The sequence below is a fragment of the Panthera pardus genome, unplaced genomic scaffold, assembly GCF_024362965.1.
Source record: "Panthera pardus isolate Hobbes unplaced genomic scaffold, ASM2436296v1 HiC_scaffold_20, whole genome shotgun sequence".
NCBI lineage: Eukaryota > Metazoa > Chordata > Mammalia > Carnivora > Felidae > Panthera > Panthera pardus.
The window spans coordinates 53,930,895-53,953,780 of NW_026526766.1; positions in this window are offsets into that span (position 1 = coordinate 53,930,895).

Consider the following 22,886-nt stretch of genomic DNA (forward strand, 5'->3'; position numbering starts at 1 on the left):
CCCATGAGTCATACTGCTGGGTTGAGATTCTAAGCCTCCTATAAATAGCTCTACAACTTTGGGCAAGTCACATGAAAGCAGTAAGATCTACCTAATAATAGTAATTTGTAATGTACTTTACAGTTCAAGCGATATTGTCACATCTGTTATCTCATTTGTCCTCATAGCAACTGTCTCAGAATAATAAAGTTATAATTTCTTCCATCCAACATATATTTACTGAGAATTTACTTTGTGTCAGGATATAATAAATTGAAAAAGGTAGACAAGGCCTGTGCTTTCATAGAGACATCATGCTAATAGATATAACCACAACATAGCATGTAAACAGTGGTATACAAGGTAATTTCAGATAATAATAATTCTTAAGAAGCCAGTAAGGTTGGGGCTGAGTTGGGTTTATATGGAGTAATCAGTGAAGACCTCCCATGGAAAGGTGCTACTTAAGATGAGAAGTTGAATGGAGAAAAGAAGTCAGAGAGAATATCTGGGTGAATAGGGATAAGAGGATTTTCCCAGATAAATGCCCTAAACACTCAAATATTAGGTAGTTTTCAAAACAGAGAAAAATCACCCAACATTAAATACATGTCTTTTTTTTAAAAATATCAATTATACCTTAATAAACCTGTGTGTGTGTGTGTGTGTGTGTGTGTGTGTGTGTGTGTGTGTGTGTGTGTGTGTTTGTTTTTTGGTTTTTTGCTGGTTGTATTTTGTTTTTGTTTTTGTTTTGTTTTTGTTTTTGTTCTTGTTTTTGTCAATTGAAGGGTAGTGAGGACAGGGAGTATGGAAAGAGAAGGGGTCAGGGAACTAGCCAGGACCAGAATCCTTCTGGAGTATTCTGTGCAAATTCATAATCAGTAAAAGACCCATCCCAAGGTCACCTGAGAGCCAGGACTAGACTAGATTTTCTCCCACCAAATACATTACTCTTATTGTCTATAAGATGCCTTCCTTGACAAACCATACTGCTGGATAGAACCCAGCAAAAATACCTTGTTCACTTTAAAATAATACCCTCCTTGAAAAACATATCTTTTCACAAAGATACGATCTTATTATCATCCTCAATTATTGTTGAGTAATTCTAGTATAGCACATTCACACCTAAACATTGTGTATATTAAAGTTACCTGTTCTACAAATAACACTGTGAAGATAGTAATTAAGTTCTTTTGTTAATGATGAAAGTTAGATATAAACTATTTAGAAACTAACCTAAAGTAACCACATCTAATAAATGGTAGACTTCACGTAGGAATATAGTTCCCGTAGTGTACATTTTGACGGAAGACATCTTAAATGCTTATGGGAGAATATAAACACATATTCACTTCACCAGACATCCCCCAGGCATTTTATTGAAAACTCCCTCTCAAGCATTTGAGAGCTTGTAGGGGTAGAACTTTATGATTACCATAAAATTTGTCTTAGAAAAGCTCAGAGTATAGCCGATGTATGATTAATACAAAGGTTGCCAGGCAGTGATCTTATTACCAACAGGCTTATGTTTATCTGAGTTGACATCACTAATGGTGGGGCAGGGACCTTATTTTTCAAGCATGAAAAAATATGTTAGAAAGTGGTTCAGAATGCTGAGGTTTTGTGGATCATACTGTTTAAGTGTAAGTATGTTGGAGAGTGAGATGGGGTAGACACAATAGTTGTGAGGTTTATTTTCTAGTGAGTAGCTGAAATTAATTTCAATCAACCACTAATAAGGATACTTGTCAAATTTCTTATTGTCTTTTTTAGAATTAGATACTTCTAAGACAAACACAAGAATATTCTACTGCTTTCACATAATGAAACCAACATATACTAATTTTACAACATAATAATTAAATTTACAGACCCTAGGGTCAGACTGCATGACTTTAAATTCTAGTTCTCTAGGTAATAGCTGCAAAACCGGGCAAAATATCAACCTCCAAGTGCCATGGCAAAATATCAACCTCCAAGTGCCATGGTTTCCTCATCTTAATTGAAAATTATGTATGTACTTTATGATAGTATTCACGAGGATAAACGTTACACATGTAAACATATTGAACAGTACCTGACACGGAGCTATGGATTGACACCAGAAATAATAGGTGTTATTTTAATTATCATCATTGTTATTGTATTTTATGTATTTTATCAATTTAACATTGTATTTTTTAGTAACCCTAAGGCTGGCTCAAACTAACTGCCTGACCCTATAGTGGATGTTATGGAAATATGTCAACCTTCAGATGAGTCCAGTGTCTTTTTCTTCCATGTAAATAGCACTTCTCTGAGTCCTGTTTTCCTTCCAATGCTATTCAAAAATAGCAGAAGAAATAGCAGTTTTTTAGAGCAGCTTGACATTTGATTACTAACTGTGACTCCTAATGCTTTTCCATTGTCCACAAAATGATGAAAGCAATTTTTTTTTCCTGGCCACTATAGCTATGAAAGTAGAATCATCAGGAATTTTTGTCTCTTTTCAGTTTAATGAAATTGTATAGTGAACTATGTTCCAGACATGCTTTTGCTTTGAATCCCAGAAATAAATGATAGAGAGTCTGTAAACTTTACAAAACGACAATTTTTTCCTCCTTTCCTGGTAATTTCATTCTTCTGTTTCTCTCTTTTAGTCTATCTGAAAATTAACAAAAGGTAAAAAGAACTCACATATCAACCCTGTCAGGTATTGATTCAGTAGCCACTAGAACAACAGAAGAGTGGGGAGGGGAAAGCTTAAAAGTTGCCTTGTCTAAGTGATAAGTTCTTGGTCTGTCTTTAGAAATATGTGGCAGGATGCCTGGGTGTCTCCGTCTATTGAGTATCTGACTCCTGATTTCGACTCAGGTCATGATCTCGTGGTTCATGAGACAAAGCCCCGCATCAGGCTCTGCACTGACAGCACAGAGACTGCTTGAGATTCTCTCTCCCTTTTTCTTTGCCCCTCCACAGCTCATGCTCTCTCTATCAAAATAAATTTTATTTTTTATGAATATAATTTATTGTCAAACTGGCTTACACACAACACCCAGTGCTCATCCCAACAAGTGCCCTCCTCAATGCCCATCACCCATTTTCCCCTCTCCCTCACCCCTCCCATCAACCTTCTGTTTTTTCTCTGTATTTAAGAGTCTCTTATGGTTTGCCTCCCTCTCTCTCTGTAACTATCTTTTTCCCCTTCCCTTCCCGCATGGTCTACTGTTCAGTTTCTCAAAATCCACATATGAGTGAAAACTTATGATATCTGTACCTCTCTGACTTACTTCACTCAGCATAATACCTTCCAGTTCTATCCATGTTGCAGCAAATGGCAAGATTTCATTCTTTCTCATTGCCAGGTAGTATCCCATTGAATATATAAACCACATCTTCTTATCCATTCAGCAGTTGATGGATATTTGGGCTTTTTCCATAATTTGGCTCTTGTTGAAAGTGCTGCTATAAACACTGGGGTACACGTGCCCCTATGCATCAGCACTCCTGTATCCCTTGGGTAAATTCCTAGTAGTGCAATTGGTGGGCTGTAGAGTAGCTCTATTTTTAATTTTTTGAGGACCTTCTATAATGTTTTCTAGAGCGGCTGCACCAGTTCACATTCCCACCAACAGTGCAAGAGAGTTCCCGTTTATCCACATCTTTGTCAGCATCTGTAGTCTCCTGAGTTATTCATTTTAGCCACTCTGATCAGAGTTAGGTGATATCTCAGTGTGGCTTTGATTCATATTTACCTGATGATGAGTGACGTTGAGCTTCTTTTCATGTGTCTGTTGGCCATCTAGATGTCTTCTTTGGAAAAGGGTATATTTATGTCTTCTGCCCATTTCTTTACTGGATTATTTGTTTTTCAGGTGTTGACTTTGGTAAGTTCTTTATAGATTTTGGATACTAGCCCTTTATCCAATATGTCATTTGCAAATATCTTTTCCCATTCCATTGGTTGCCTTTTAGTTTTGCTTATTGTTTCCTTTGCAGTGCAGAAGGTTTTTACCTTGACGAGGTCCCAGTAGTTCATTTTTGCTTTTAATTCCCTTGCCTTTGAGGATGTAAGAAATTGCTGTGGCTAAAGTCAATGAGGTTGTTGCCTGCTTTCTCCTCTAGGGTTTTGATATTTTCCTGTCTCTCATCCATCTCAAAATAAATTTTAAAAACTTAAAAAAAATTAGAAGTATGTGGCAACAACAGTATCCAATTATGATTTTCATTAGTCTCATTAAAGGCAAAGTATGTATCAAACCTTGTTGTGACTCTATATCACTTTTAATCCTTCCACTAACTAAGCTCTTCTCATTGTGCACATTGAGGACACTGTAATCTAGATTCTAGTGACTCTAATAAGGTCATTGGTCACACAGGCAGAACCAGAGACAGAAACCCTGTCCTCAGATTCCAATCCTTACTTTTCTCACAATATCCTGTCTGCTTTCTTAGACATCTACCCATGTATTTCCGGATGTCTTCTCCCTGGGTGCAGCACTTAATTCAGGGAGTTTGTGAAGACTGAGGTTAAATTCATGAAGATTTTAGATTATATAACACAATCAACTCCTAGCAGTGGTGAACATGACTTTTCCAGGTTTATATTGCCACACCTGGCATATGAGTCTGAAAAATTAAAACATATCAATGGAATGAGACTAGTGAACCAATAAACAGGAAAGAGGAGCTGAGATTATGAGGAATTTACTCCTTGATGACGGAGAGCCCATCATTTTTAAGTATTTTAAAGCACTCTACTGGATATTTTATAAGGCCTAGGCAACACATAGCCTGTTGTTCAGTGTATTTGTGGAACTTTCAAAGAAGAAAGTTTATCACAAGCTGAATTTTGATATTATAACATGGAGACAACAAAGTTGAATTGCATGATTGTCCCAAATACTTGTGATAACTTAAACTCGGCTGCAATCACAGGGTGAATCGCAATATTATGAAATATCTTCCCCTTAAGCCAAAAAGCACTAAGGACTTAATTAGCCCAAGATAAATAAATGCATAGAGATTAAATGGGAGAATATAATGACAATTGTGTTGATATTAAAATTCAACTAATGATGATAATTTTTTTTCATTTTATATTCCATTGGTTTTCAGCTAGTAATAAAACACAACTTGAAAATACATATATGTATATATATACATATGTGTGTGTGTGTGTGTGTGTGTGTGTGTGTGTGTGTGTGTGTATCAGCATGGTTTGACCCTTGCAGAAGAGATGACTTGCTCTGCATACTTGGTTTATAGGCTGGGCCTACGCCATTCTGAACTGTCTGAATTCAATAGGCAAGAAGCACAGAGGGCTGATGGCTCTCCACGGCCTTCCCAGGACTGTAGAGAGCTCGTGATATGTAAAAGCAACCCTGATAAATGTAAATACGGCTCTTTACGAGACCACTGACAAATTCACTCCCTCGTTTAATGAAAAGCTGCCAAGTGAGATAGTATTCCTAGGAATGGTGCAAATGTTCCACCATGGGGATAAAAAAAACAAAGGCCCAGGACACATATTTTGTATACAAAAACAGAAAGCATCACATTTGTAGGAGCTGTTGGACTGACGAACTTCTTTCAGATATATATGCAGCCATGTTTTTAGGAAGGCACTGAAAGTATCCATTCAAGAACATCAATCAAGTACACCGCTTAAAAATCAGGCACTTAAAAAAACAAACAAAACAAAACAAAACAAAACAAAACAAAAAGAACAAAAAACCAGTTATCTCTTCCCTAATGTGGAAAAAGCTCTATTCATCATGAGCTATTGAGAAGATCACATAGGTAAAACATGGCACCACTATTTTTCATTTAAATTTTCTGTAAACTTGGCTGGGGAAAAGAAATATGCTCCTAATCACAGGGGAAGAAGGCAGGGAATTTTAGGAGAATTTAACCGTACCCCCTTCTGCTACAAACAATAAACTGAAGTCCTACAGTATACGTGCAATGGCGTGCATGTCATAAACAGACAGGATGTCAGTGTTGTCTCAACTAAAACTTAGGTTAAAATATTGATTGGATTTTGTTTTGCTTTTTAGTTACTTCAATCAACTATTTTGCAATGTGGATCCTATAACAGAGATTGAAAACTGGTTATGGGCTTAGTCCCCACTTGGGTCAGAAGATTGCTTTTGTTCTGTTGGTCCACATGTGAGGCTTGCCTCTCAGGCTAGGTAAAGAAAGGTCAGGAGCTGTTTTCTGGTAATTCTACTCTATCCCAAGGCATTTGACTGCAGCCTGAAACTCCAGCTGTTTTCCAAATAAGGAGGGTTTGTAACAGGGAGAGAGGCCCAGAGAGGTTATGTGGATCGCTACAAAATCTTCAGTGTTGCTAGAAAAACACTGAGAAATGATTCTATGTGAAGAGTGGAGTATTCTTATTTACCCAATGTTAAGCTCTTTGAAATAAAAGGCTCTACGGAGCTTATCTAAAACCATTATGAGTTTCATAGACTGATTTAAGAACTTCTGTTTCCCAGAAAATAAACACGATATGAACAAATAACAGCAACAAAAATCACAACTCTATCCTAAATCAAACAAACACATCAAACTGCTTCTCTGACTTACTGAAAACAAGAGGACCTCACAGGAGTCTGGATTTAGAAAGATTTTCTTTGTAGTCCGACAAGAAGTGTTTTCCTACTGATAATCAGATTTAAGGGAAAAGTGCTGCTGGATAGCTGCGCCCAAGATTAAATGGATCAGGATCAGATAAAAATTTTAAGATGATTTTTTTTCTGTTCCATTTGCTCCTCTTTCTGAAAATATCTGACTTAAGAACAAAAATATTGCAAATGTACTATTTTTAAGGAACGGGATAGACAAGTGATAATCACAGGGTTGTTAACATCTGTTTATTTCCAAACACATACAAACACATACACAGGGAAATAACGCTCTTAGTCCAAATTTTACTGTTTTTTTTTTAATCAAATACATGATCAGGGTTATGTTTTTTTTCTTTTATAAACTAAGACTACTGTGAATCTTTTTTTCTAATTTTTTAATGTTTATTTATTTTTGAGAGAGGGAGAGAGACAGAGTGTGAGCAGGGGAGGGGCAAAGAGAGACAGAGACACAGAATCCGAAGCAGGCTCCAGGCTCTGAGCTGTCAGCACAGAGCCCGATGTGGGGCTCGAACCCAGGAACCGTGAGATCATTACCTGAGCCAAAGTCAGATATGCTCAACCGACTGAGCCACCCAGGCACCCCTGGGAATTTTTTTTATATTTATATCTTGCTCAAACATTTCAGAAAATTAGCATTATTCCTACCTTTTGAGGAAATAAGCAAGAATATAGTTTTAGAAGATAATTTACAATCTTGCTTATGTTGTTGTCATTAAAAATTGTAACACCTGGAAAGGTAGTGATCATATTTCAGCTTATATTTAAAAAACAAATTAAATCAACAAAAACAATTTTAAACAATCTTAGAAGAAAAATGAGAAACTTGAACATTTATAAAGGTAGTTTACTCTACTTTTCTCCATAACATAAACAATCTCTCCATGTAACAAAAGACAACACAATGACCTGTGACAAAGACTCTGGGGAAGTTTCCCAAGTGAATGTGCTGATGAAAGCAAGACTATGGTTCACATGTCAATTTAAGGCTTATTAGATCATATAAAAATCAGTTAATATATGAAGTATAGCAGGTCCAAGAACTTTATGAAGTGTTTAAATACTATGTCTTGAAATTGGGAAGATATTTTAAAACTCGTTTCTCTGACAGATTTATCATCTTTTGTAACTCTTTAAAATATATGTTTAATGGGGCACGTGGATGGCTCAGTTGGTTAAGCAGTTAAGCGTCCAACTCTTGATCTCGTTGCACTCTTGATCTTGGTTCACATCATGATCTCACAGGCTCGGAGTTCGAGCCCCATGTAGGGGCTACATACGGTCAGTGCAGAACCTGCTTGGGATTCTTCCTCCCTCCCTCCCCTGAGTGCTCTCCCTCTCTCTCTCGGAATAAATAAACTTTAAAAAACTTTTTAAATAAATAAATAAATAAATGTTTAAAATGAAAAGGGACAAAAAATAAAATAACATGAAATGGGTGTTTTTGTTTATTTAGCTTCTCTGCGGAAATGGCCATCACCTGTGTAAAATTGGGTTCGTGTTACATAAATCCCGGCATCCCATTCTGTGCTGTATTATGTAGCACCCAGTGCATAATCTGTCCTGATGAACCATCTTGGTCAAGGTAGCTGTGCATAATTAGAGGCAGAGAAACAAATGACAAATCTGAGTAGTACTCTCTTTTCTCTATTGGCTGCCAGTACAGTCATCAGACTGAGGCAAGTTCCACTTGTGGAGGAAGGCAAATCGGCTTCATTTTCTTGGCTCCTCTACTCTCGAGGCTCATACTGCAAACCGCAATACGGCACGGGCATGATATTACGTAGCTAAGAAAGTTGGAAGGGGAACCCCATACATTTACACACCCGAGTTAAGAAGAAGCCTCTGCTTTGGTATGAGAAAAAAGCCAGGTATATTAAAAAAGAAGGAAAGAAAGAACTCTGTTTACTTGGGTTTCTGTGGCACTATCTCCTGTGCATGTCTCTCACAGGGACTTCATGGGATCAAAGGAACAAATGAAGGTAGAATCAAATGCAAGTGTCTCCTGCTTAATATTAGTAAACTGCTTATAAAAATTAAACATGGCTCCAGGGACTTGGATCCTGTTTCCATTGTGTTAAAGAAAAATTATATTGCATTATACTACTATCCCAAACCTCTATTTTCCTAAAATGTGACCAAAACAAAGTAAACTGCTGATAAAGAAACTAAATTATCATTAACAGGTAGAATGATTAAAATATCACTTCCTGATCACCAAACAAGATGGTCAAAAAAACTGGGTTTTTTGCTTTGTTTTCATTTTATGATGTAACAAGCAGAGTTTTTGTGTTCTACATTTATAATTCAACATGGCAGAAAAATACTCAGTGGCAAATATATTTGATGGAAAAATATGCAGAAAACTTTACAATAAAATACAAGGCAATCTATGTATCTAATTCTTTTGCTTCAGGAAAGTTCAAAATCAAGGAGGAGGGTTAAAGCAAATTTTATTTTTTTGCATTCATTCATGTTGTTGGATGTTGGTTGCTTTTTGTTCTTTTCAATTGTTCAATAGAATGTCATGTTATGATTATAATGTGGTCTGTTCATTCACTTTCTAGTTGATAGACATATGGAAGCTTCCAGTTTTTTGCAATAATGCATTGAGTGTGACAAACATTTTGTGTGTATCGTTTATGCTCTTAAAGGATTTTTTTTAGTTTATTTTTGAGAGAGAGAGAGGAAGCACCAGTGAGGGAGGGGTAGAGAGAGAGAATGATGGCACAGAGTCGGATGTGGGGCACAATCTCAGGAACTGTGAGATCATGACCTGAGCCAAAACCAAGAGTCTATGCTTAACCGACTGAGCCACCCAGGTGCCCCTAACGCTTATGCTTTTAAATCTTTTGAGTAAATACCAATAATAAAATTGTTGGATCATAAACAAAGTGTATGCTTAATTGAATAAGATATTGCAAAAGGTTTTCCACAGAGGTTGTACTTTCATATACACCCCCCAGCAATATGTAAGAGAAACAATTGCTCCCTCTCCTCTCTAACATTTGATTTGTTAATCTTACTAATATTAGCTATTTTAGCGAGTACTGAGATTTTATTGTGGTTCACTATGCACTCTGATGAATAATAATGTTGAGAATCTCTCCATGTGGTTATTACATGTTTGTGTGTTCTCTTGTACGAAGTGCCTGTGGAAGCTTTTTGCCCATTTTTTACTCAGTTGTCCTTTTTGGTTATTGACTTATAAGAGTTCTTCTTGTAACGTATTATTCCTTTGATGAATACATGTATTGAGAATCTGATTACTCAGTCTTTAGTTTTCTTTTTATTTTCTGTGTGTTTTGATAGTACAGTTTTTACCCTTGATGAAGAACAGTTCAATGTTTTTACATTCTAGGAAATCTGAAGACTCATTCACATTGCAATAATGTTCTCCTATGGGTTCTTTTATGAACTTTCTATATTTAGCTTTTACATCAAGGTCTGTATTCTATCTTGAGTTAATTTTTGGTATGGTGATTTTTTTGTATAATGTGAAGTATAAGCCATGATTCCATTTTTTTCTGGCTGGTCCAGAGCCAGATGCCTACAAGATTTCTTTCCCCAGTGAATTATATTGGTACTTTTGTCAAAAATCATTTGAGTATGTTGAGTCCATATGCTGAGTGCTTTGCATTCTATTCATTGCTCATCTATCCTCAACCTCGTTACTGTTTCTCTACCTCTTTGCTCCTGACCCGGCTGTCCACTTGCACCTGTGTTCTACCTCCTGTAACTTATTCACAACCTCATGTATAATCTGTAAACAATACTTGAAAGGTTTCCTTCACTTTGCCTTAATTTATTCCTCAAAGGCATGGCTAGATCTCTCATAGTGGATATCACTCCACTGTCTTCTGGTTTGCATTGTTTGATGAAAATTCAGTGGTTATTCTTATAGCTCTTTCCCTGTAGAGAATATGTAACCACTAATCCTGAATAGTAATAGAATCTACTCTTCTATATTTAGTACACTATAGTCTGAAAATGATGTACCTAGGTATGTATTTCTGAACATTTATTGTTTGTGATTTGTAGTGCTTAGATTTGTGGATTAAAGTTTTCATCAAATTGAGTAGGTTTTAGCCAATACTCCTTCCTATATATTTTTTGTCCCATTCTTCTCTTTCTAGGAAGAAATTACAAATTATACCTACCTTAGACTGTTTGATACTGTCCTGTATATCACTGAACCAGTTTAGCTTTGTCATTTTTTTCCTCTTTTTGTCTCATTTTTGGAAATTTGATATATCTTTGCACTAACCCTTTCTCCTATGGTAATCATTCCCCTGTCAAATCTTCCAATTTATAGAATTTATATAATTTAGAATAGAATATATAGAATTTATAGGTCCATTGCTCCTTCTGTCCTGTGATTTACATTTCTGTGTTTATTCACTCATTTTTCTATATGTTCCTGCAATACTTTAAGCATATTAACAATAGCTATTGTAAAGTTGTCTGCTACATCGAGTATCCAAGTCATCTCTCAGTTGGTTTCTGTTGGGTAAATTTTACTTAGATATTGGGTCCATATTCTTGCTTTTCCATATAACTTGTGTCCTTTCATTGTTATAATGGATACGGTATTGATAAGAAGAGTGATGGCTGGATAGTAATACTGCATATTTTTCCTGGAGAATACAGGCTCTTTCTTATATCTCTCAGCTAAGTGAAAAGTATTCAAAAGAATTGAATTGGCCTGTGATTTCACTTTAGTTTAAGAAGTGTGAGCACAGGAGTTCACCAGCTCACTAGAGACAGTGTTATCTCCAGGAGATAATCAGTGGTGATTATTTAGCATCACTGATACCTGAGGTGATGACAACTTTGGGACTGGACAACAATCTGACTAGACACATAAAGGAAACACTGGGGAAAGAGATGTAACTAGATGACTTTGAAAGCTAGAACGTACTCCTGAAACTCTAGAAGGCCATGAAAATATGTAGGTATGTGTCCATATCCAGGGCTGGATAAATGCCCAGAAAAGACCTACATGTTTATCTATATCTGACCCAGAGGCTCTGTACAAACAAGAAATGTAGGTTAAGGTGGAGTTGGAAAATGTCTGTCCTAGCATTAAAAATACCCTCCACATGTACACAGAAATCCCCGACAAAATTCAGATGGCTTACTTGTTCTAGACATTTCAGGGAATTTCTCTACGATTATTAGATAATCACTAAGATCATTGCACAAGGATTTCAGTGGCTTCATATGACAAAGAACACAGACTTTACAGAATTAGTTAATGAGGGGCGCCTGGGTGGCTCAGTCAGTTGGGCATCCGACTTTGGCTCAGGTCATGATCTCACGGTCCGTGAGTTCAAGCCCCACGTTGGGCTCTGTACTGTCAGAGCCTGCTTCAGATTCTGTGTCTCCCTCTCTCTCTGCCCCTCCCCCACTCACACTCTGTCTCTTTCTATCAAAAAAATGAATAAACGTTAAAAAAATTAAGAAAAAAAGAATTAGTTAACAAAAGCCACTACATAACAATTTCATCAACGTCCTTCAGCCAAATGAACAGATAAACAAATGTTAAGGGTTTGCTTAAGAATGGATTTTTGTTGGAGTGCTTGAGTGATTCAGTCAGTTAAGCCTCTGACTTTGGTTCAGGTTATGACCTTGTGCTTCATGGGTTTGAGCCCCACATTGGGCTCTGTGCTGACAGCTCAGAGCCTGAAACCTGCTTGGAATTCTATGTCTCCCTCTGCCCCTCACTGCCTCTCTCTCTCTCTCTCTCTCTTCTCTCTCTCTAAAAAACTAATAAACATTACTAAAATAATTTAAAAGAATGTAATGTTGTTTGTTTTGCAGTTCTCTCTACTTTAATGCTGAAAATACATGTAGACATATCATATGACATGGGAAAATCAACTATGGGTAGAGTGTTATACTCAAGAGAAGCCATATGAGGTAGCGGTAGAAGGAAAAATGTAGTGGTAAATATGGCTCGGATCATCAAAAGCCTTGTATGTAATGTGAAGATATTTTCATTTGAACTTCAGAAAGATCTGAGATTCTGGGATGGTAGGTGGACAGGTGGGTCGGTGAGCATGCTGGTCATCTTCAATTTGCCTACTAGCTCTCCACTTTTCCCTTTTAAGGTTGAGCTGCATGACCTGTATTGATAGGCTCCCTTATCCTATAACTTCTGGTTGAATTTTACCAAATAGTGTCACTGGTAGATCAGGGGGAGGGATGAAAGACATGTTAGAGTATTTGTTCAGATTCCATCTCTGGGAGGAGTGAGGGTAATGGTGGACGGGCTGTATCCTTCCATCAAGTTTTCAGTTAAAGTTCCTAGAATCCCTATTCACATGAAATACTATTCTGGATTTGGGAACACTCCTCCTCTGCTTATTGCATCTTATAAAAGATGATGGGGAACTCTGTAGTTACTATCCTTTGTAGAGGTAGGTTTTTTTTATGCTCTACTCACATCTTGGTCCTTTAAATTCTTCCCAAATTACCCAATTTAAGTATGCATCTGTTTCCTGCCATACATCTAGATAACAAAAGGAAGAAATAAATTGGTATATACTATTGCATAATATCACAGTTGACAATAGACTGAAGTAAAGAAATGTGTGCAGGGTCAGGAGGAGGTCAAACTTTCACTCTTCGCAGATGACATGATACTCTACATGGAAAACCCAAAATATTCCACCAAAAAACTGCTAGAACTGATTCATGAATTCAGCAGTTTTAGGATATAAAATCAATGCACGGAAATCAGTTGCATTCCTATACACCAACAATGAAGCAACAGAAAGAGAAATCAAGGAATCGATCCCATTTACAATTGCACCAAAAACCATAAAATACCTAGGAATAAATCTAACCAAAGAAGTGAAAAATCTATACACTGAAAACTACAGAAAGCTTATGAAAGAAATTGAAGAAGACACAAAAAAATGGAAAAATATTCCATGCACCTGGATAGGAAGAACAAATATTGTTAAAATGTCAATACTACCCAAAGCAATCTACATATTCAATGCAATCCCTATCAAAATAACACTAGCATTATTCCCAGAGCTAGAACAAACAATCTTAAAATCTGTATGGCACCAGAAAAGACCCCAAATAGCCAAAGCAATCTTGAAAAGTTCAACCAAAGCAGGAGGCATCACAATCCCGGACTTGAAGCTGTATTACAAAGCTGTAATCATCAAGACAGTATGGTACTGGCACAAAAACAGACACTCAGATCAATGGAACAGAATAGAGAACCCAGAAATGGACCCACAAACGTATGGAAAACTAATCTTTGACAGAGCAGTAAAGAATATCCAATGGAATAAAGACAGTCTCATCAGCAAATGGTGCTGGGAAAACTGGACAGCGATATGCCGAAAAATGAACCTGGACCACTTTCTTACACCATACACAAAAATAAACTCAAAATGGATGAAATACCTAAACGTAAGACAGGAAGCCATCAAAATCCTCAAGGAGAAAGCAGGCAAAAACTTCTTTGATCTCGGCTGCAGCAACTTCTTACTCAACACGTCTCCAGAGGCAAGGGAAACAAAAGCAAAAATGAACTATTGGGACCTCATCAAAATAAAAAGCTTCTGTACAGTGAAGGAAACAATAAGCAAAACTAAAAGGCAACTGATGGAATGGGAGAAGATATTTGCAAGCAACATATCAGATAAAAAGTTAGTATCCAAAATCCATAAGGAACTTTTCAAACTCAACACCCCAAAAAACAAATAATCCAGTGAAGAAATGGGCAAAAGACATGAATAGACACTTCTCCAAAGAAGACATCCAGATGGCCAACTGACACATGAAAAATGCTCAACACCACTCATCATCAGGGAAATACAAATCAAAACGACAAAAAGATATCACCTCACACCTGTCAGAATGGCTAACATTAACAACTCAGACAACAACAGATGTTGGTGAGGATGTGGAGAAAGAGGATCTCTTTTGCATTGCTGGTGTGAATGCAAACTGGTGCAGCCACTCTGGAAAACAGTATGGAGGTTCCTCAAAAAACTGAAAATAGAGAACTACCCTATGACCCAGCAATTGCACTACTAGGCATTTATCCAAGAAATACAAGTATGCTGTTTCGAAGGGGCACATGCACCCCAATGTTTATAGCAGCACTATCAACAATAGCCAAAGTATGGAAAGAGCCCAAATGTCCATCGATGGATGAATGGATAAAGAATATGTGATGTATATATACAATGGAGGATTATTCAGCAATCAAAAGAATGAAATCTTGCCATTTGCAACTACGTGGATGGAACTGCAGGGTATTATGCTAAGTGAAATTAGTCAGAGAAAGACAAATATCATATGACTTCATTCATATAAGGACTTTAAGACACAGAACAGATGAACATAGGTGAAGGGAAGCAAAAATAGTATAAAAACAGGGAGAGGGACAAAACAAAAGAGACTTTTAACTATGGAGAACAAACAGAAGGTTACTGGAGTGGTTGTGGGAGGAGGGATGGGCCAAATGGGTAAGGGGCACTAAGGAATCTACTCCTGAAATCATTGTTGCACCATATGCTAATTTGGATGTAAATTAAAAAAAAATACTTTTTTTAAAAAAGGAAAGGAAAAAGAAAAGCCTAAAAAAAAAAAAAAAAGAAATGTGTGCAGGAAGACATACCTTATGTCTGCTCAGGTAGTACACAGACATGATGAAGAAATGTACCTTTGTGTGAAGAAAAATGTGCTGATTCTTCATGGGAGGTGAAACTACACCAAGATGCTCTACCTGTTGAGCTAAGCATGGGCTGGTTTCTGATGTTTATGATAGTGTGTATAGTGATGCCATTAACTAAGGAAGAAAAAACAAGAAGAGGAAATTTCACGTGGTCAAATCTGTTGAGCTCAGTTCCAGCATACTAAATTTAATATACTTGTATGGCCACTAAAGGAATAGAAAAATTAGGAAAGAATGCTATGAGAAAGCCTAAAGAGGTGACTGCTTCCAAAATGAAATAGCCACTCAATGTCTAAAGCTGCAGAGATGAGGTAAGATAAGGACCACCTGGCACACATGTATTTTAGTAATTTAGAGATCATGAAGGTAACCTCGTCAAAATTGTTATCTCCTGATCAGAGGGAAATCTTACCTTCATTGGTTTGAAGAGTAAAAAGGGGTGATCCCATAAAAAAGGTAACTAAGTTTTCCCCCCCAAAATTAAAAGAGACAAAAAGAAAGTTTCTCAGAACTATCTCAGGGAGGTGGGGGGGAAGAACTATCTCACAGGAAATCTTGAGAACGAGTTACCCTTTCACACAATTACGAACAAGTGACCTGCAAAGATCAGTCAGATGTTTAGGTCAAATACCTTTATTTTACATGGGGAAGCAGAGCCCTTCCCCCCTCCAAACTCAATAAAATTAGGGTAGTTTGTCTAAGATACCACATCTAGGTCAAGAATTTTGATTCCCATAGCAATGACCCATCAACAACATTATACTTTCAAACCACTGGAATTTTATCTATTTAATGTGCTACACGTAACTGTGTTTTTATTTAAGGTATTCATATTTAGCTTACTTGAATGTTGGTTGGAACTGAACAAAATGGTAAATTGTAGATGCGTTTTAATATTCTGTATATGTTGAAACAAACATTTGAACTGCAAAATAGAGTGTCAGTAGAAATTATATTACTTTCACTTGCTTTAATGGCTAAGGTTTTGTTTACAAGTAAAAGTACATCGCCTCAACCAATGTTAATTGTGAAAATATTAGGAAATCATTCTACACTTAAACATTTTATTTTCCTTAATTTTTTAATAGCTGGCCATGTCTTTTTAATTTTTTGAGATATATTTGACATGTTGTAAAATTAAGGTGTGCAACATGTGGATACATTTATATGTTATAATCTGGCTGCCATTATAGCCATAATTGACATCTCTATCACATCACATAATTATCACATAATGATAATTATGTGATGTATGGAAGTAATTAAGATCTAGTCTCCTAGCAAGTTTGCTAATTATAATGCAGTATCGTTGTCTATATTTACTATACAATGCATTAGATTTTCAGGGATATTTGTTTACTGATTGCACATTACATGAAAGTAAACAAAATCTTCAATTATATTTCTTAGATGTGAACAAGTCAACCAATGGCATATACACTGGTCATACTTGCAATGTGACATAAGATACTATGTTGTTTATTTCATGACAGTCTAAATAACAGCAGGAGTTTTTAATCAGTCTTCATATTTCAGAAATATTTCTTTTCTTCCTTTGAAAATAAATTGTATCAACTGCTATTTTATTATTCTTATTTCTTTTAAGGATTAAAGTAATGACACGATAAACCTGGGATTTTCATAGTTTGCAAGTTTTTTGATCTTCTAAGTGAATGGCGTTGCCTCATAGATATCCAACAAAACAATATATCCATAATTTCAATAGTGGTGTTTACAAATTTTATTGAATGTGAATATGCCAAAACAAAATCTGTTTAGATCTGTTCTCACCTCATGAATAGACTTCTTGAAAAGAGTTTGGTAAACCTTAGCGTAAAACCCCATTACACTTTCCCTGCACAGGAGTTACTTACCCATGCAGGGTGTTACAAAATTCCAAAGCTTTATCCTTCAATAGAATTGGGTGTGAAAATTTAAATGCAGTGCTACTATCATTTAATTTCAATATTTCAAACTCTAAATGGACAATTATAATTTTGACCAAGTGATTAAATTTCAGTTCAGTTTCTCTTTAATGGAAATTTTATTAACTGTCATCAAAGACTCCAGATCCTATTCCATAAAATAACCCAATATCTTTTCTGAACTACTTATTTAAAATTCCAGCTAGACAGAAATGCATTTGGATACAATTAAGTACTGGAAAATCGGTGCTTTTATTCCAGTTTTTTTGACCTAAAATCAGACGTTTGTACCAAATGATTAATATTTAAAGTGTGAGAAGAATTGAGTCTTTGGAGTTAAACTATGTTTTAGGTATATAATTTGCATAATGTGCTTTGCCTAACTCATCATGAATCATTTTTTAATATATTTGAACACTGGCTGAGCACACAGCACAATTATGAGCACCTGAGACTGTCTCAGTGCAAGAAAAAAGAATACATTTCTCCATATTTTACTGGCTCACTAAATGCTATCCCCACAGAGCTACTGAAATTCTTGAAATGTGTTCATTTGCAACAGGGAAAATGGCTTTGGCAAGAACGCTGTGGTGTGTCACACAGAGACCTTTGGTCTCAGACCCTGACAGGTTGAAGTGTCACTCATTCAACTAACACTTTTATTATTATCTCCTTCTATGTGCCCAGCATTGTGGTAGGAACTGGAGTGGGGGAGTGATCACCACTTGTACCAAGATGGGGAAAGGAGAATACTAGGAGATGAACGTAAGAAAAACATAGTAAGGCCATGCTGCAAGGGGGTTAAGTAAGAGGTGGGTCATCAGTAAGGAGGAAAATTCCCTCAGTCTACTGTCTCCTCACTTCCACTCCGAGTGAGAGCAGCACCAAAACTCATCAAAAACCTAAACAGAACACTGTATACAATATGTTATTTTTTTTATGTAAGAGTGTACATAAGAATATAGAGATATATTTGTTTGCATTTGTCTAAAGAAACACTGGAATCATAATGAAACCCTAGAAATACAAAAATAGTTATCCGTACTGGTAAGTGGGAACAAGGTAGAAGCAGGACTTCTCTGTTAAGCGTTTTTTTTATACAATTGTGACTCTTGGGTCATGTAATTATATTATTTCAAAGCAACTAGCAATTTGTGAGGGCAAATAGATAAAAGAAAGTGTGTTGGGATCTTGATAAAATGGCAAATGTGTTAACAGCTACTTAGAAATAAAATCTATTATTTGTATTATAATGTGCTTTAACATATACTCCATAGCTGTCCAATCTCTGGGGAATAGTGTCTGGGATGCAATAATAGTTACCATATATTCAGGACAATTTCTGTGTCAAGCCACACAATAATGTTTCGCTTAAGATATTCAGCAAGTTTAAAATGTTGTTTTTATTAACTTCTGGTTTTTGCTTTCACGTGAGGAAACCAAGTGGAAGAGAATGTGTAAGTCCCCAAAAGCTCAGTCTGTGTTGCCCCAAGTTGCTGGAAACTCGAGCTCCCATTCTCCAAATGGAATGAATGAATACAAGGAAAAAATCCCAGCAGGAACAGTAACTTTCTCCTCCTGAAGAATACCTCTTTTGGGGCCCCAAGTGCCTTTTTCCCACACAAACACCTGTAAACAGCTGGCTCCCGATTCCTGATTGTCACTAAACACAGACAAGATTAATATTTTTATACTAAAATTCCCACCCCCACTTTCCAGAAAAAGAAAGAAAATGAAACTCATGGGGATAAAGAATTTCTCTGCTAGAAAATAGACCCAAATTTGAGGATCAAGAAAAATACCCTAGTCCCCACGTGACTTTATGTCAGATCTTAGGAGATGGGGAACCTGCGGCTTCCCTTATTTTCTTACTAACTCTGGTTTACCATGGTTTTTCCTTTCTTCCTAATCCTCCCTTAATCCAATTTGTGTGATGTTGCACAATTTGATTCTCATCTGGAAGTGCAGCAGGTAGGGAGCCAGGTGGAATTTAACTTTGCTTCATGATACTCACTGCGATGTCGGTACCAACTTTGTTCAAAACCCAGGCTGAGCATCAGTCTCTGCTGGGTTTACTAGAACTTTCAGAGATGGGTCTATAACCAAATGGCGTCTCTGTGCCTGAACCAGCCAGGAAGTGTCAGATAGGTTCTGCGGAGTAGATCCTTATGGTCCATGTGCCCATTTCAACCTCTCTAGCTTTCAAAACAGCATAACCTAAATACTTACTTTACTAAAACTTCAGTTACTGGTATAAAACTGTTGTAGCATAGTTCAGTGGAGGTCAAGACAGAGAGGTGCAGCCGCTTGAAATGTATGTGCACCATAGGGATGGATACAGTTTAATGGATGCCTTTCAAACGCCAGATTCTATGCTAAATCCTTTGCAAATATTATTAAATACATTGGGACCCCTGGGTGGCTTAGTCAGTTAAGCACCTGACTTCAGCTCAGGTCATGATCTTGCAGTCCGTGAGTTCGAGTCCCACATCAGGCTCTGTGCTGACAGCTCAGAGTCTGGAGCCTGCTTCCGATTCTGTGTCTCCCTCTCTGTCTGCCCCTTCCCCGCTTGCACTCTGTCTCTCAAAAATAAAAAAAAATTTAAAAAACATTAAAAAAATATATTTACTATTACTGCAAGATAATATTACTGTATTGATCCCTTTTACACATGAAGAAAACAAACCTCTCCCAACTAATACTGTTTTGTTTTTCTTTTTCCCCAATGGCCCATTAGTTACCACTTGGCAAAACCAGAAATCAACTCATGGTGTTTCAGATTTCAAGGCTAGGTCTTTTCTATAATCTCAGGCTGTTATTCTTTTAGAAGAATAAATCTAAAAAAAAAAATGTTATTAAACACTAAATTTGGAATCAGTCATAGGGCAGAGCAGCCAATGACAGCCACTCTGAGTATTACTTGCAACAAAGCTAAACAAAAACTGATTTCATAAAAACAGAGCTTTTATCTCATAAATTTTGAATCTCAGTTGGGAGGATGATAATCTCTGTAAGGCTCACAGAAGCTACATGCTGATAATGCTGCATTTAATGAAGGTTCTGATCAGTTAACATGAGCCCCAGACGAAGTCAAACTGCATGGTGCAGGTTCTAGAGAAACAATAATAATCAGTTGAGTTATAAATGCAATTCATTTTGGAAAGAAATAGGGAGATATGGGAAATGTCTTCCACATGTGAAAGTGGTGCTGTGGGAAAAAGGGAGATGTTCTGTGTGATTCCAGAGCAATGTTTGCTCACCCTGGCTCAGTTCAAGAGTCATCTGAGGAGCTCTTAAAAAACTCTCACACCTGGACCCAATCCTACAGAGATTGATTTAAATGGTTTGAGGTAGGGTTTGGGCTTTTGAAAAGTATCCTAAATAGAAGGCAGGGTTGATAGCCAATGCTTTAGAAAGAAATGAGAGGACTAACAGGTAATAGTAATGGTGAGGCAGATTTCACTGATCCCAAGATGAACATCAAATTCAACAGTGATTTTGAGTATGTAAGAAAAGTACAAAGATAATCATATGAATATGGCGTACTCCTCCACAGTCTTTATCCACTAAGAACTCATGCAGTGGGAAGAAAATGTGTTTGCGTGGAACTTTAGTACACTACATACTATAAGAGTTGTGCTAATTTAATGCACATCATAAAATCTAATGAAAAAAGAAGAAACCCTAAGTACATTTCAATCACTTTTAAAGACCAGAGCAGAGTTAAGCTGGAGTAATGATTTTAGCATAAAGCTTAAAATACAGAAAATGGAGATATGTCTATCAATACAACAATGCAAAATGCTATCTTGAGAAGCCTGGGTGCTTTCCATAAATGAAAATACGCAAAAAATGGAGGACATATTGTTATATATATAAGCATTGGGTAGGAAATTAGATTAGACAGTACTAACAGCTAGGATTCTCCAGGGGAAATCAAAGCAGTAGAAGAATCTATTGATGCATAGATGGATAGAGAAAGAGAGAGAGAGGGAGAGAGAGAGAGAGATGGTAGGCAAATTGACTGACAGTCATAGAGAAATAGATCCATAGATAAACTAGATGGATAAATGGGTGAAAAGATGTATAGACAGACAGTTGGACAGAGAGAAAAAAAGAAATTTATTTTAAGGAATTGGTTTATTCAATTGTAAGGGCCAGTGAGTGAGATTGGTAGGACAGGGCAGCAGGCTGGAAGGTCTCAGGCAGAAGCAGAACTGATGCTGCAGTCTTGGGACAGACTGTCTTCTTATGGAAACCTCAGTTTTTCTCTTAAAGCCTTTCATCTGAGTGGATGAGACCCACCCGTTATTATTTAGGAATATCCTTATACTTAACATTAACTGAATATAGATGTAAACAGCATCTACAAAATACCTTCACAGTAATCCCTAGATTAGCATTTGATTAAATAACTGGCCATTATAGCCTAGCCAAGTTGACACACAAAACTAACCACATAGCAACCTCGAATTGTTCTTCCAACTCTATGATTTTATAATTCCAATTAGAAAAAAAAAAAAACAAAAAACAGAAAAAAATTCATTCTTCTCACTTGTAAGCCTCCTGTCCAGATATAGTATATGCAGTGGCCATGCCCACTACCCACTCCATGTTCTAAACGATTGTCATCCTTCTTCATTATTGCCACATACCTCATTTATGCAATCTCATTAGATTGAGATATCGATAGAAAATTACTAAGAGGTCCAGGCCTGTCCCAACACTGCCCTTTCCAATACTTCTTTCTCCTTCCTTCCTTCTCTCCCTCTCCTCTTTCTTTCTTTGTTTCTTTGTCTCATGCAGCTGACACAAAATGTTACATTCCTTTCAGGCATGCAACATAGTAATTCTCTGTCTCTGCATGCTCTGCTGTACCACGTGTCACCATACAACACTATTACAATATCATCAACTCTATTCCCTATGCCCATCCGTCACATTTTCCCTCCCAGTAGCTGCTGTCAATGCTGATACATGCAAGGAACAAGAATCAGTTTTGAAAATAAAATACTAAGTTATTTTTAAAATCATATTATCATTATCCCAATATAGGATTTTGCTAAAAGTAGGTTTTAATGGCTTTATGTCACAAATCTAAGCAAAACTTCCTCCCTCTAAGATTTACACCCCAAGTTAAATCTTGGATTCTCATGACCCTTTGGTGGTGTGTGCAGGGTAAGGACTAGAGGCACAGATGCCCAAATGGGACCTGAATGGAGCGTGACAAGTAGTAGAACCCAAAGCAGGTATGGAGGACAGTGAAAACTGGGTATGAGTATATGACACTTTTTATTCTCAAACCGACACAATCTGAGAAGGAACAGATTTTTGCTTATTTGGATTAGCAGTTTCTTCTTAATCATATAGAGGAGACACTAAAGAATAGGTGAGGAAAAAAACCCACAGTGGCCAAAAGAGAGAGAGAGAGAGAGAGAGAGAGAGAGAGAGAGAGAGAGAGAGAGAGAACCTGGGTGGCTCAGTCAGTTGAGCCTCCAACTTTGGCTCAGGTCATGATTTCATGGTTGGTGAGTTCAAGCCCCACATCAGGCTAACCATTGTCAGCACAGAGCCCACTTCAGAAACTCTGTTCCCCTCTCTCTGCCCCTCCCCTGCTTGCACTCTCTCAAAAATAAATATAAA